Here is a 16,251-nt window from a genome sequence, read left to right as displayed (position 1 = left end):
GAAATGGGCCAACACCTCTTTTGATGTGATCAATTCTTTGCACTTCTGGAAAACTCATTTACGTTCGTCATTCCACTTCCATGGTACCCCCGTTTGCATTAGGGTATTCAGTGGGTGTACTACTGTAGACAAATTTGGTAAGAACTTATGGTAGTAGTTTACCAGCCCGAGGAACGACCTCAGTTGTGACACATTTTCCGGTGCTGGAGCCTTGACTACTGCCTCAATCTTTTCAGGAGACTTATGTAACCCTTCTTCATCAATAATGTGGCCACAATACGAGATCTGCTTCTGGAATAACTCGCACTTGTGGCGATTAGCTCGTACCTCATATTCCTTTAATCTGGTGAGCACCTTCTCCAGGTTGGCGAGGTGATCACTGTCATTTTCGCCCGTGACCAGGATGTCGTCCAAATAACACTGGGTCCCTGGAATCCCTTGCAGGACTTGATCCATTGCCCTTTGCCAAATAGCCGGAGCCGATGCTACCCCGAACACCAGCCGGTTGTATTGATAGAGACCTTTATGAGTGTTGATTGTGAGGTATTGTTTCGAGGCTTCTTCTACCTCCATTTGCAAGTACGCCTGGGCCAGATCAATTTTGGTGAAGCGTTTACCTCCAGATAGCGAGGCGAAATATCCTCAATCCATGGAAGCGGATATTGTACCGTGTGAAGGACTGGGTTCACTGTCACCTTAAAATCCCCACAGATGCGGACCTTCTTTGGTTCCCCAGGCGTATTACTCAACGACCTCTTCATTACAGGGACGATGGGTGTAGCCCACTCACTCCAGTCTACTTTGGACAGTACTCCTGAATGTTCCAACCCTTCCAGCTCTGCTTCAACGGCTGGTCGGATCGCATAAGGCTGGCCTTAAAAAACTTTGGACCTGCATTTTCCTCCATTTTAATTGTTGCTGTTATGCCTTTTAGTGTTCTGAGTCCCTCCTGGAACACTTCTTTTGCATCAGTTAGCATTTTTGACAGTCGTCCAGGTGTGGCGTCATCATCCTTTTTGGCCTCAACCTTCAGTGCCTGTATGGAAAGCCAATCTAATTGTATCTTCCGGATCCATTCACGTCCTAGTAGTGGTGGTCCTCCATCTGGCAATACATATAGGTCCATTTTAGGTATTTCCTGGCCTTTGTATATCACTTTCACCCTTATTTTTCCTTTGGGGTAGATTTTTGCCCCGTGTACGTCTTCAAGACAATCTCTGTAGCTTTCAAGGGTATATGTGGAAAAAGCCGCTTGTAGTCCCTTTGGTTTATGACTGTTAGGGCTGATCCAGTGTCCAATTCCATTTTCACTTGGACTCCATCTATCTTGAGTGTGACCCAGATAGTCTGGTGATCCTCCATTTTGGTTACCTTATGTACTTTCAGACAACCCAGCTCCTTGCTTCCGGAGTCTGTATCATTTCCCTGTTCATCTGAACTACTGTCCATCACCTTATGTAACTTTTTGTGCTTCTCCTGTGGAGATTTCTTGCTGTTGGTTTTCTTCCCTGACCTGCAGACTCTTGCTATGTGTCCTGTTTTTCCACACTGTCTGCACACTTGGTCCTTGAACCAACAATCCTTCTGATCGTGTGTTGTTCTGCCGCAGCGATAACACTTCCCTGCTCCATATGACATTTCATTGGTGCCGTATTCTTGCGATCTCCGTTGTATCTCTGCAGCGCCCCGTGCGGCTGCTTCGTGTGATACTGCCATACTGAAAGCCTTGTCCAGCGTAAGATCCTTTTCTGATAGAAGCCGTTTCTGTGTTCCTTCACTTTGAAGCCCACACACAAACTTGTCCCTTATCGTATCTGCTAGTCCCACTCCAAACTGGCAGTGTTTCGATCGCTTGCGCAGTTCCGTTAAGTACTCAGCATTGCTTACATCTTTGTGTTGGTTCCTTTTATGGAACTTAAATCGTTCTGCTATCAGCAGCAGTGTGGGGTTTACGTGGTCCTGTAGGATTTCTACTATGCTTTCGAAATTCTTATTCACAGGCTTCTCTGGGGTTATTAGGTTTCGCAGTAACCCATAAGTTTTTGCACCCATGGAATTTAACAAAACCAGTGCATTCCTAGCATCTGGCACTTCATTCGCCCTGCAGTACACCTCAATACGTTCCACATATGTCGCCCAATCTTTGACTTCATTGTCGAACGTAGAGATATTGCCACTCTTCGGCATCCCTGGGTGTGATTTAACTGTCAAAAATGGCGTCTCCCGTGCTCTCCCTTCTTCTCCGCTCGAACAAAATTACGTCTCCCGCGCTTTCCTTCCTTCCCGCGCTCGCCCTTCTTCTCCGCTGCGGCTTCAAAAAAATGGCATCTCCCGCGCTCTCCCTTCTTCTCCGCGGCTCAATGGCATCTCCCGCACTCTCCCTTCTTCTCCCCGCGGACGCGGGTCAGCCTTTGAGCCCTGGCTGTGCTCTGCCCGTTCTCCTGTGTACCTTTCCCATTGCTGTCGCTCGGTCCTGAACCCGGCTGCTGCTTTAACCTCTCTCTCTGTCTGCTTGTTTTTCCTCGACGCCGCTCGGTTCTTTAACCCCCGGCCGCGCCCTGTGCGCTGCACCCTCTCTCTTACCCCGTCGACGCTGCTCGACTTTTCTACGCCGTCGGTCGGCTCCCGTCGCCGCTGTCCGGGAAGGGTGTGCGCTACACCTGTTGCCAGTCTGTTGCTGGATCGTCGTGGCTCTCAACAGCCACTCCTGCGATGTTCACTTGCTGCCGGATGACTGGGTGGTTGCTCGTGGTCAACGCCCGTGCTTCTGGCCTCGACTTTCTTCCACCGTCCTCCCGGAGCGACTCCTTGACGGGAAATGCAGAGTTGCAGGCAGATTCGAATCAACCTCGTCGCCACTATTAGATCCGTGATTCTTTAAATAGGATGTTTCCCCAAGAACTACACGGAGGCTGTAACTTAACAATCAACAGGTGTTTACTAGAGTAGAGTAGTCTCATGACTGACGTACAGAAGCCTGCTCCGGCTTCATATGTGGTCACTGCCGGTACTACAGTATACAGGATCTGTAATACAGTTCTCTCTTAAAGGTACATACACAACAGTCATGACGTCAGAGCTCGGAATCTTCTAGCAGTAGAGCTCGGAACCTTCTAGCAGTTGAGCTCGGAACCTGCTGGCAGTTGAGCTCGGAACCTTCTGGCAGTTTCCAGAGAGGCTTTCAAGCAGACCAGACCTATTTGTATTGTATCCTACAGTTTCCTGTACAGCTTCATTTGTGCATTAAAATGTATTGTTTTTGATTTCCTGAGTCAATCTCAATTCTTCGGCTAGAAACCTCAGTTCCTACATTGGTGACCCCGATTTCTTCGAACAATTTTCGTTGAAGTTACATCATGGACACGAACGCCGTCATCCTCAAACTGCCGCAATTTTGGGAGCAACAACCGGCCGCGTGGTTTTTCCAGGTGGAAGCCCAATTTGCAATCCGGGGTGTAGCAGCGGATTTGACCCGTTATTATTACGTGGTCTCTGCCCTCGACAGCGCCACGGCCTCGCGGGTCGTCAGCCTCCTCGAGAGTCTACCGAATGATGGCAAGTACGAAGCTTTAAAAGCACGTTTACTGCAGATTTTCGGTCTGTCCAAGTCAGAGCGCACGCGCAGACTTATCTCCATGCCCGGCCTCGGGGACTCAAAACCCTCAGAGCTCATGAGCCAAATGATCACGCTTTTGGGTTCGGAATCGCAATGTTTTCTGTTCCGCGAGCTGTTTCTCTGTCAACTACCAGAGCCAATAGAGGTGGCCTTGGCCAATTCCGCGATCACGGATTGTGCTGAACTCGCCGCGGAGGCGGATAAAATATTCACCGTCTCACAACAATCTTGTGCAGCCACGAGGCGCCCATCCCCCACAAGAGCGAATCCGACTCCTCCTCCTGCAGGCTGGTGTGCATACCACGCTCATTTCAGCGCGAAGGCCAGAAATTGCCGCCCGCCCTGCAGGTTCACACCAAAAAAAAAACCTACCTCAAACCAGCGGTTTCTGAGAAGATCAATAAGGCCTAAGGGACGCGCCGGAGTTGCGATGGCCGTCGGGTCCGCAGGGAAACTCCTATACATTACAGACTCGCTGTCAGGGCGACGTTTTCTCTGTGATACTGGCTCCAAGTGCAGTATCCTATCAGTGTCGAAGCTAGATCTTCAATCCAGCGGTCAAGGTCCCCCCCTCGAGGCAGCCAATGATGTGGCCATTCACACGTTCGGAAAGCGTAGGGTCCAGTTGAGTTTTGGCGACCAACGTTTTGTTTGGGAGTTCATCACGGTGAAAGTCTCACAGGCCATCCTGGGGGCAGATTTGTTCTGCACAAACAGGTTTCTCGTTGACGTCTGACACTGCTGGCTAATCAGTGCCTCCACTTTTCACTCGGTCTCCTGCCACCGAAGCACCGCGATGTCTTGGTCAGTTGCCTGTACAGTCCCATCTCCAAATGAGTTCTCTCGTCTTCTCAATGAGTTCCCTGAGCTCACCAGGCCCACATTTTCTTCTTCAGTCGCAAGGCACAGTGTGGCACACCACATTACCATGACAGGATCCCCCATTTATGCGAGAGCTCGAAGGCTGGAACTCGGTAAACTTGCGGCCGCCAAGGCGGAGTTCCATACAACGGAACGCCTGGGTATTATTCGACGTTTGAATAGTCCTTGGTCCTCGCCATTACACATTGTTCCTAAGCCGGGCGGCGGATGGCGACCATGCGGCGACTACAGATGCCTGAATGAGGCTACCACACCGGATCAGTACCCAATTCCTCACATTCAGGATTTTTCGGCCCATCTGGCAGGGAATTCCATCTTTTCCAAAGTAGACCTCGTCCAAGGCTATCATCAAGTGCCTGTGCATCCTCAGGATGTCCCCAAAACTGCCGTCATCACACCTTTCGGGCTCTTTAAGTTCCTTCGTATGCCATTTGGGCTGAAGAATGCAGCACAAGCCTTCCAACGTCTCATGGATTCCGTGTTGCGCGATCTGCCGTTCATCTTCGTCTACCTAGATGACATCCTTATTGCCAGTAACAGCACGAAAGGACACATTACGCACTTGCATACCCTTTTTTCTCATCTCAGCCAACATGGCCTTATTATCAACCCGGCCAAGTGCCAGTTTGGGTTGCATAGCATTGATTTCCTGGGACACAGAATCACCTCAGAAGGCGCTGTCCCACTGGCCACGAAGGTGGAAGCAGTCACCTCGTTCCCTCTTCCTCAGGCCATCAGGGCCCTCCAGGAATTTCTAGGAATGGTCAATTTTTATCATCGGTTCGTCCCCAAGGCGGCATTATTGATGCAACCTTTGTACGAGGCCCTCAGAGGTAAATCGGGCAAAGACCTGATCGATTGGACACCCCAGATGGACCAGGCTTTCCTCGACACTAAGAACGCTTTGGCTGCTGCGACCATGTTGGCACATCCCCTTCCGGGCGCAACCATTGCCCTTACCACCGACGCATCTGATTATGCCATCGGGGCAGTACAGGAGCAGTGGGTCGACGGCACATGGCAACCACTGGCTTTCTTCAGCTGCCAATTGCGGAAGAATGAACGCAAGTATAGTACTTTTGATAGGGAATTGTTGGCATTGTTTCTGGCCATCCGCCAATTTCGCTTCCTACTGGAAGGACGCCCATTCACGGCTTTTGTAGACCACAAGCCACTTACTTTTGCGATGGCCAAGACAGCAGAACCATGGTCGGCATGGCAACTACGTCATCTTACGTACATATCTGAATTTACAACCGACATACAACATGTCTCGGGCAAAGACAACCTGGTGGCGGATTGTCTCTCCCGCGCCCAGCTCCACGCAGTACACCTGGGAGTCGACTATGTTGGTTTGGCAAAAGAACAGAAGGCAGACCCTGAAGTGCAGGCATACTGGACCGCACCTTCCAGCTTACAAGTGGCTGATGTCAGTTTCCAGGCCGCAGGGACCACACTCCTGTGTGACATCTCGATGGGCGTCCCACGTCCAATCGTTCCAGTCGAATGGCACAGGAGAATTTTCGACACTATCCACGGGTTGTCACACCCCGGCATGAGAGCGTCACAATGACTCATGGCAAAGAAATTCGTCTGGAAGGGCATGCATCTCGACGTCCGTGACTGGACCAATACCTGCGTGAGTTGCCAGAAGTCCAAGATACAACGTCATGTTAAGGCCCCAGTCGCCACTTTTCCGGTTCCGGAGCGTCGATTCGACCATGTGCACGTGGGCCTGGTTGGTCCCCTCCCTTCCTCTCGTGGGTGCACTCACCTCCTCATCGTGGTAGACCACACCACCAGGTGGCCAGAGGCAATTCCTTTGGTTGCCACCACAGAGGCAGACGTCTCCAGAGCCTTCATCTCGTCGTGGGTAGCTCGGTTCGGGGTACCGGCTGACATCTCCTCCGACCGGGGGCCTCAATTTACCTCTGAGCTTTGGAATGCCGTAGCTCAAGGTTTGGGCACCAAGCTTCATCGTACCACCGCCTACCATCCACAGGCGAACGGTCTGTGTGAAAGATTCCACAGGTCCCTTAAAGCCACACTGCGTGCTAGTCTCCGTGGGCCTATATGGGTGGACAGGCTCCCTTGGGTGCTGCTAGGTCTTCGCACGGCGCCTAAGGACGACCTGCATTCTTCTTCAGCAGAGCTGGTTTACGGCCAACCACTCAGAGTGCCTGGTGATTATCTTCCTCCTCACATGGAACCCTGGTCCCCAGCTCAGCAGCTCGTCAGCCACCAGGAAGCGGCTAGGAATTTCATCCCAGTGCCTACGTCGCATCATGACGTGCCGCGCTCCCATGTCCCGGTGGATCTTAAGAGCGCAGAATACGTGTTCATTCGGCAGGATGCTCGCAAAAACCCGCTCAAACCGCCTTACACAGGTCCGTTCCGCGTCATCTCGTCAGGTGACAAGTCCTTCACAGTCGACGTCGGCGGTAAGCCTGACCACATCTCCATCGACCGGTTGAAACCGACGCATCTGGATCTGAGTGAACCAGTCGTCACCGCTCAGCCGCCTCGTCATGGTCGTCCACCATCGACTGCCCGTCCAGTACAGCCACAGTCATCCGCCGAGTCACCAGTGCCCGCCTCATCGGGTCGGCCACAGCCGGCCTCTTCTTCTCCTCCGCCTGTGGCGTCATCCCAACCACAGCCAATGACCAGTTCGTCTTCTAGCGCTCCGTTCCAGCTGCCGGGGTATCGCAGTCGGTCAGACAGACTCGTCAGACCCCCTTCTCACCTTACCTTCTCTGTTAAAAGCAATTCTGGGGGGGCGCATGTGGCGGAACCACCAGAGGATTACGGACAATTGTACATAATTCCTTTTACAGCAATGTTGTACAGCTGGGGTCTGCACCTTTAATGTATCTGTTAACTGTACTGGGGCTTCTTTCCTGTACTCCGCGTGATGACGTCATGCCGTCCGTCACGTGATCTCTCAACGGCAGGAAGAACGTGATGACGTCATGACGTCAGAGCTCAGAACCTTCTAGCAGTAGAGCTCGGAACCTTCTAGCAGTTGAGCTTGGAACCTGCTGGCAGTTGAGCTCGGAACCTGCTGGCAGTTGAGCTCGGAACCTTCTGGCAGTTTCCAGAGAGGCTTTCAAGCAGACCAGACCTATTTGCATTGTATCCTACAGTTTCCTCTACAGCTTCGTTTGTTCATTAAATTTTATTGTTTTTGATTTTCTGAGTCGATCTCAATTCTTCGGCTAGGAACCCCAGTTCCTACAATAGAATTTTATATTGAGTTTGAAAGTGACTTGGTTAATTCCAAAACTAGGGTCTTAAATCTAAACAAAGCAAACTATGTAGGTATGAGGAGTGAGTTGGCTAAGGTACATTGGGAAACTACATTAAAAGGTATGGCAGTTGATGAGCAATGGCTAGCATTTAAAGCATTAATACATAATTTAGAACAAATATACATTCCTAAGGCACAAAAACCCACAGGAAAGTGGTCCAACCGTGGCTAACAAGAGAAGTTAAAGATCGTATTAGATCAAAGGAAGAGCCTTATAATGCTGCCAAAAAGAGTAGTAAGCCTGAGGATTGGGAGGAGTTTAGAATTCAGCAAAGGAGGACCAAGAAATTGATAAATAAAGGGAGACTAGAATATGACAGTAAACTAGCGAGAGATATAAAAACAGACTGTAAAAGCTTCTATAGGTATGTAAAAAGGAAAAGGTTAGCAAAAATAAATGTGGGTCCCTCACAGGCTGAGAAAGGAGAAATTATAATGGGAAATAAGGAAATGGCAGAGAAATTAAACAAATACTTTGTGTCTGTCTTCATGGAAGAAGACACAAAAAACTTTCTGGAAATAGTGGACAACCAAGGGTCTAGCGAGAATGAGGAACTGAAAGATATTAGTATTAGTAAAAAAGGAGTACTGGAGAAATTAATGGGACTGCAAGCTAATAAATCCCCTGGACCTGATGGCCTACATCCTAGGGTTTTGAAAGAGTTGGCTATAGAGATCGTGGATGCATTGGTTGTCATTTTCCAAAATTCCATGGATTCTAGAATGGATCCCGCGGATTGGAAGGTAGCAAATGTAACCCCACTATTTAAGAAAGGAGGGAGAGAGAAAACAGGGAACTACAGACCAGTTAGCCTGACATCAGTAGTAGAGAAAATGCTAGAATCTATTATTAAGGACGTGGTAACAGGGCACTTAGAAAATAATAATAGGGTTGGGCAGAGTCAACACGGATTAATGAAAGGGAAATGGTGTTTTACAAATCTGTTAGAGTTTTTTGAGGTTGTAACTAACAGAATAAATAAGGGGGAACCAGTGGATGTGATGTATTTGGATTTTCAGAAGGCATTCGATAAGGTGCCACTTAAACAAAATTAGGGCTCATGGGATTGGGGGTGATGTACTAGCATGGATTGAGGATTGGTTAACGGACAGAAAACAGAGAGTAGAAATAAGTGGGTCATTTTCGGGTTGGCAGGCTGTAACTAGCAGGTTACCGCAAGGATCAGTGCTTGGGCCCCAGCTATTCACAATCTACATCAATGATTTGGATGAGGGGACCAAATGTAATATATCCATGTTTGCTGATGATACAGTCTAAAAATAAGGGGTAAGCCATTTAGGACAGAGATGAGGAGGAATTCCTTCACCCAGAGAGTGGTGAACCTGTGGAATTCTCTACCACAGAAGGCAATTGAGGCCAATTCATTAAATATATTCAAGAAGGAGTTAGATATATTTCTTAAGGCTAAAGGGATCAAGGGATATGGGGGAAAGCAGGGACAGGGTACTGAACTTTGATGATCAGCCATGATCTCATTAAATGGCGGAGCAGGCTCGAGGGGCCGAATGGCCTACTCCTGCTCCTATCTTCTATGTTTCTATACAAAGCTGGGTGGGAATGTAAGTTGTGAGGAGGATGCAAGGAGGCTTCAAGGGGAGATAAACAGGCTAAGTGAGTGGGCAAGAACATGGCAAATGGAATATAGTGTGAAGAAATGTGAAGTTATCCACTTTAGGAGGTAAAACAGAAAAGCAGAGCATTGTCTAAATGTTGAGAGATTGGGAAATGTTGGTGTTCAGAGGGACCTGGATGTCCTTGTACACGAATTACTGAAAGTTAACATGCAGGTACAGCAAGCAATGTTGGCCTTTATTGCAAGAGGATTTGAGTGTAAGAGTAAAGACGTCTTACCGCAATGATATAAGGCTCTGGTGAGGCCATACCTGGAGTATTGTGTACAACTTTGGTCTCCTTACCTAAGGAAGGATATACTTGCCATAGAGGGAGTGCAACAAAGGTTCACCAGACTGGTTCCTGGGGTGGGGAGGATTGTCCTATGAGAGCAGATTGAGTAGACTAGGCCAATATTCTCTAGAGTTTAGAAGAATGAGAGGTGATCTCATTGAAACATACAAAATTCTTACAGGACTTAACAGGGTAGATGCAGGGAGGATGTTTCCTCCGGCTGGGGAGTCTAGAACCAGGGGTCACAGTCTCAGAATAATGGGTCGGCCATTTAGGACTGAGAGGAGGAGAAATTTCTTCACTCAGTGGGTGGTGAATCTTTGGAATTCACTACCCCACAGGGCTGTGGAGGCTTAGTCATTGAGTATATTCAAGACAGAGATCAATAGATTTTTGGACATTAAGGGAATCAAGGGATATGGGGATAGTGCAGGAAAGTGGAGTTCAGGTAGCAGATCAGCCATGATCTTATTGAATGGTTGAGCAGGCTCGAGGGGCCAAATGGCCTATTTCTGCTCCTATTTCTTATGTTCTTATGCTCTTATAACATTCCCCCACCACACCCCCACCCACCACACAAGCATTCCTGTAACCATCCACCCACTGGTTCCACATCCACCAATTGGGGTCAGTCAATTCATGTCTTGTAGGAATTGATAAATTCCTGATGAAAATACTGAGAGCGAATCAATCAGCTAACCAAAATGATGTTTAATGCAAACTGGTGGAAGTAACAAACAAAAACGCAGGAGAACAAATCAACAGGTGCTTGCTTAATGCTGGCTCTACGAGGACTGAGCAGGAGAGGCCCCTCAGTCCGACGTCATCATGTTTCCCGCCGTTGGGAACGTCACATAACCCACGTGATGATGTCATCGCGCTCGGTCTTAACCCTTTAGAGACCGCGCTATTTACATACAGCGAAATAATACAGATTTAAAGACAATTATATACATTCATATAAGAGTTCCTTGGTGGCTCTGCCACATGCGCCCCCCCAGAATTGTCTTTAATAACAAAAGTCAATCGAAGAGGAGGTCGGACAAGCCTGTTCGAATGACTCCTATATTCCCGGAGAGGAATTTGCTGGGCAGTTGATGAACGGGTGGGTGGAGCGATCCGGTCAGGCGTGGTAGCAGCGGGCGGTCGACCACGACACGGTGGCTCTGCAGTTTCGACTGGTTGTTCGAGGTCCAGGTGCGCGGGCTTGAGGCGGTCGATTGAAATGTGGTCGGGCTTGCCACCGATGTCGACCAAAAAGCTCTTGGCACCCACCTGCAATACTCGGAAAGGGCCCGTATAAGGAGGCCTGAGCGGACTGCGATGGGCATCGTGACGGACAAAAACGAACTTGGCCCGCATTAGCTCCATTGGGATGTGGGAGGCTGGAAAACCGTGATGTGACGTTGGAATTGGCTGGAACACTTGGACAGCTTCCCAGTGAGCTTCCAGTTGGTCGGCTGCGGACCACTGCTTCGTTGGTGACGGCAGGAACTCGCCTGGCACCCGAAGTGGCTGGCCATACACCAGTTCCGTGGCAGATGACTGCAGGTCTTCCTTTGGTGCCGTACGCAAACCAAGCATAACCCAAGGCAGCCTGTCTACCCATGTAGTGCCCTAGAGGCTGGCTCTCAGCGACGCCTTCAACGACCGATGAAAGCGCGAACATAACCCGTTGGCCTGCGGGTGGTAGGCCGTGGTGCGATGGAGCTTGGTGCCCAAACCTAAGGCTACAGCATTCCAAAGTTCGGACGAGAATTGTGGACCGCGGTCAGACGAAATATCTGATGGGACGCCGAACCGTGCCACCCATGAGGAAATAAAAGCCCTGGCGACATCCGCGGAGGTAGGGAACGTCAGAGGAACCGCCTCTGGCCATCTTGTAGAGCGGTCGACCATGGTCAGGAGGTGAGTGAAACCTTGTGACGGCGGAAGTGGCCCAACGAGGTCGACGTTGACGTGGTCGAAACGGCGTTCCGGTACTTCGAAGGTGGCCAAGGGGGCTTTAACGTGATGTTGCACTTTGGCTCTTTGGCAAACGACGCAGGTGTTCGCCCAGTCATGGACATCCTTGCGCATCCCTCTCCAGACGAATTTGGATGCCAGTAACTTTTGAGACGCCTTCACGTCGGGATGTGAAAGTCCGTGTATGGCGTCAAAGACTTTCCGACGCCAGGAAACTGGAATAATCGGGCGGGGATCCCCCAAGGAGATGTCGCAGAGCAAAGAGGTACCCGCCGCGTGGAAATGTACATCTGTTGGCTGGAGGCAGGAGGAGTCGGTACGAAATTCATGAGTTTCCGGGTCGGCTGCTTGGCCGGCAGCCATGTTTGAATAATCTATTCCCAGCTGGACGGCCTGGACGGACGCACGCGAAAGGCAATCGGCCACCATGTTGCCCTTGCCAGCCACGTGACGGATGTCGGTGGTAAACTCTGAAATAAAGGTGAGTTGTCGCTGCTGCCGAGCCGACCACGGTTCGGTAGTCTTGGCCATAGCAAAAGTCAGCGGTTTGTGGTCCACAAACGCGATGAAGTGGCGCCCTTCCAAAAGAAAACAAAAATAGCGGATAGCCAGAAACAGCGCCAACAACTCCTTGTCGAACGTGCTGTACTTGTGCTCATTACTGCGCAGTTGGCGACTAAAAAACGCCAGTGGCTGCCACACGCCGTTGACCCACTGCTCCTGCACAGCTCTGATGGCGTAATCAGAAGCGTCAGTCGTAAGAGCGATGGTGGCTCCAGGCAGTGGGTGTGCCAACATCGTTGCGTTTGCGAGAGCGGCCTTTGTGTCTCTGAAGGTGCAATCCATCTCAGGCGTCCAAACCACGGGTTCCTTTCCCGGTTTTCCTCTGAGGGCCTCATAGAGTGATTGCATCAGTTGTGTGGCCCTGGGAACAAAACAATGGTAAAATTTACCATACCCAGGAACTCCTGGAGGGCCTTGACGGACTGTGGCCGCGGAAATGCTGCACCTTTGACTGGAGTGGCAGTGCCCCCTCCGAAGTGATGCGGTGGCCCAAAAAGTCCATCTGCTGCAGCCCGAACTGGCATTTGGCCGGGTTGATTATCAGGCCATGCTGATGGAGGTGGCGAAAAAGGATGCGCAGATGACTGAGGTGTTCTTCTTTAGTGGTGCTGGCGATCAGGATATCATCGAGATACACAAATAAAAACTTAAGGTCCCGCAGCACTGAATCCATAAGGCGCTGGAACGTCTGTGCCGCATTCTTGAGCCCAAATGGCATTCGGAGGAACTCAAATAGGCCGAAGTGGGTAATAACCGCCGTCTTTGGAATGTCCTGGGGGTGTACAGGCACTTGATGGTACCCACGGATGAGGTCAACCTTGGAAAAGATCGAATTCCCTGCCAAATGCGCGGAGAAATCCTGGGTGTGTGGTATGGGGTACCTATCCGGAGTTGTGACATCATTAAGCCGTCGGTTGTCACCGCAGGGCCGCCATCCGCCGCCGGGTTTAGGGATGATATGGAGCGGCGAGGACCAGGGAATATTCGACCGGCGAATAATCCCCAACCGCTCCATTGCGGCGAACTCCGCCTTAGCGTCCGCGAGTTTGCTGGGTTCTAGTCGCCGAGCCCGTGCGTAGACTGGGGAGCCGGTCATTGTAATGTGGCGCTCCACCCTATTCTTGGCGGTCGTGGCAGAAAAGGTGGGCCTGGTTAACTCTGGAAATTCACCGAGAAGGCGGGTGAATTCGTTGGGCGTTGACGAAGCGCAGGAGACCATGTGCGATGCGACTGAACTTCGAAAGCACGGGATGGAGTTGGACGTGACGGCGTTTGTAGTGTATGTACCTTTAAGAGAGAACTACTTTTACAGCTCCTGTATACTGTAGTACCGGCAGTGACCACCCCTGTATATAAGCCTTGAGCATGCCTCTGTACTGCCAGTCTTAAGACTACCCTACTCCAGTAAACAGCTGCTGATTGTTAAGTTACAGCCTCCGTGTAGTTATTGGAAAACATAATACTCTAAGAATCACGGATCCAACAGTGGCGACGAGGTCGATTCGAATCTACCTGCAACTCTGCATTTCCCTTCAAGGATTCGCTCCGGGAGGGCGGTGGAAGAAAGTTGAGGCCAGAAGCACGGGCGTCGACCACGAGCAACCGCCCAGTCGTCCGGCAGAGAGTGAACATCACAGGGGAGGCTGTTGAGAGCCGGGCTTGGTTCCCCAGCCACGACGATCCAGCAACAGATTGGCAACAGGTACAGCGCAGACCCTTCCCGGACAGCGGCGGCTGGAGCCGAGCGACGGCAGGGAAAAAGCCGAGCAGCGTTGGCGGGGTAAGAGAGAGGGTGAAGTGCACAGGGTGCAGCCGGGGTTGAAAACCGAGCGGCGTCGAGGTAAAACAAAAACAGAGAGAGAGAGGGTAAAGCAGCAGCCGGGTTCAGGACCGAGCGGCGGAAACGGGAAAGGCGCACAGGAGAACGCGCAGAGCACAGCCAGGGCTCAAGGGCTGAACAGCGTCCGCGGGGAGAAGAAGGGAGAGCGCGGGAGACACCATTGAGCCGCGGAGAAGAAGGGAGAGTGCGGGAGACGCCATTTTTAGAAGCCGCAGCGGAGAAGAAGGGCGAGCGCGGGAAGAAAGGAAAGCGCGGGAGACGCCATTTTGTGCCAGTGGAGAAGAAGGGAGAGCGCGGGAGACGCCATTTTTGACAGTTAAATCACACCCAGGGATGCCGAAGAGTGGCAGTATCTCTGCGTTCGACAAAGAAGTCGAAGATTGGGCGACATATGTGGAACGCATTGAGGTGTACTGCAGGGCGAATGAAGTGCCAGATGCTAGGAAAGCACTGGTTTTGTTAAATTCCATGGGTGCAAAAACTTATGGCTTACTGCGAAACCTAATAACATCAGAGAAGCCTGTGGATAAGAATTTCGGAAGCATAGTAGAAATCCTACAGGACCACTTAAAACCCACACCGCTGCTGATAGCAGAAAGATTTAAGTTGTGGAACCAGCATAAAGATGAAAGTAATGCTGAGTACTTAACGGAACTGCGCAAGCTATCAAAACACTGCCAGTTTGGAGTGGGACTAGCAGATACGATAAGGGACAAGTTTGTGTGTGGGCTTCAAAGTGAAGGAACCCAGAAACGGCTTCTATCAGAAAAGGATCTTACGTTGGACAAGGCTTTCAGCATGGCACTATCACACGAAGCAGCCACAAGGGGCGCTGCAGAGATACAACAGAGACCGCAAGAATATGGCACCAATGAAATGTCATATGGAGCAGGGAAGTGTTATTGCTGCGGCAGAACAACACACAACCAGAAGGATTGTTGGTTCAAGGACCAATTGTGCAGACAGTGTGGAAAAGCAAGACACATAGCAAGAGTCTGCAGGTCAGGGAAGAAAACCAACAGCAAGAAATCTCCACAGGAGAAGTACAAAAAGGTACATAAGGTGATGGACAGTAGTTCAGACGAACAGAAAAGTGATACAGACTCCGGAAGCAAGGAGCTGGGTTGCCTGAAACTACATAAGGTAACCAAAATGGAGGATCACCAGACTATCTGGGTCACGCTCAAGATAGACGGAGTCCAAGTGAAAATTGAATTGGACACAGGATCAGCTCTAACAGTCATAAACCAAAGGGACTACAAGCGACTATTTTCATATATACCCTTGAAAGCTACAGAGATTGTCTTGAAGACGTACACGGGGCAAAAAGTCTACCCCAAAGGAAAAATAAGGATGAAAGTGATATACAAAGGCCAGGAAATACCTAAAATGGACCTATATGTATTGCCAGATGGAGGACCACCACTACTACGATGCGAATGGATCTGGAAGATACAATTACATTGGCATTCCATACAGGCACTGAAGTTTGAGGCCAAAAAGGATGACGACGTCACACCTGGGCGACTGTCAAAAATGCTAACTGACGCAATAGAAGTGTTCCAGGAGGGACTCGGAACAATAAAAGGCATAACAGCAACGATTAAAATAGAGGAAAATGCAAGCCCAAAGTTTCTTAAGGCCAGACCAGTGCCTTATGCGATCCGACCAGCCGTCGAAGCAGAGCTGGAAGGGTTGGAACGTTCAGGAGTACTGTCCAAAGTAGACTGGAGCGAGTGGGCTACACCCATCGTTCCTGTAATGAAGAGGTCGTTGAGTAATACGCCTGGGGAACCAAAGAAGGTCCGCATCTGTGGGGATTTTAAGGTGACAGTGAACCCAGTCCTTCACACGGTACAATATCCGCTTCCAAGGATTGAGGATATTTTTGCCTCACTATATGGAGGTAAACGCTTCACCAAAATTGATCTAGCCCAGGCGTACTTGCAAATGGAGGTAGAAGAAGCTTCGAAATATTACCTTACGATCAACACCCATAAAGGTCTCTACCAATACAATCGGCTGGTGTTCGGGGTAACATCGGCTCCGGCTATTTGGCAAAGGGCGATGGATCAAGTCCTGCAAGGGATTCCAGGGACCCAGTGTTATTTGGACGACATCCTGGTCATGGGCAAAAATGACAGTGA

This window comes from Somniosus microcephalus, chromosome 13 (genome assembly GCF_052327205.1).
Source record: "Somniosus microcephalus isolate GS21.2 chromosome 13, FLI_Smic_1.0, whole genome shotgun sequence".
In the NCBI taxonomy this organism is placed as follows: domain Eukaryota; kingdom Metazoa; phylum Chordata; class Chondrichthyes; order Squaliformes; family Somniosidae; genus Somniosus; species Somniosus microcephalus.
Note: the sequence above shows the minus strand (reverse complement) of the source record.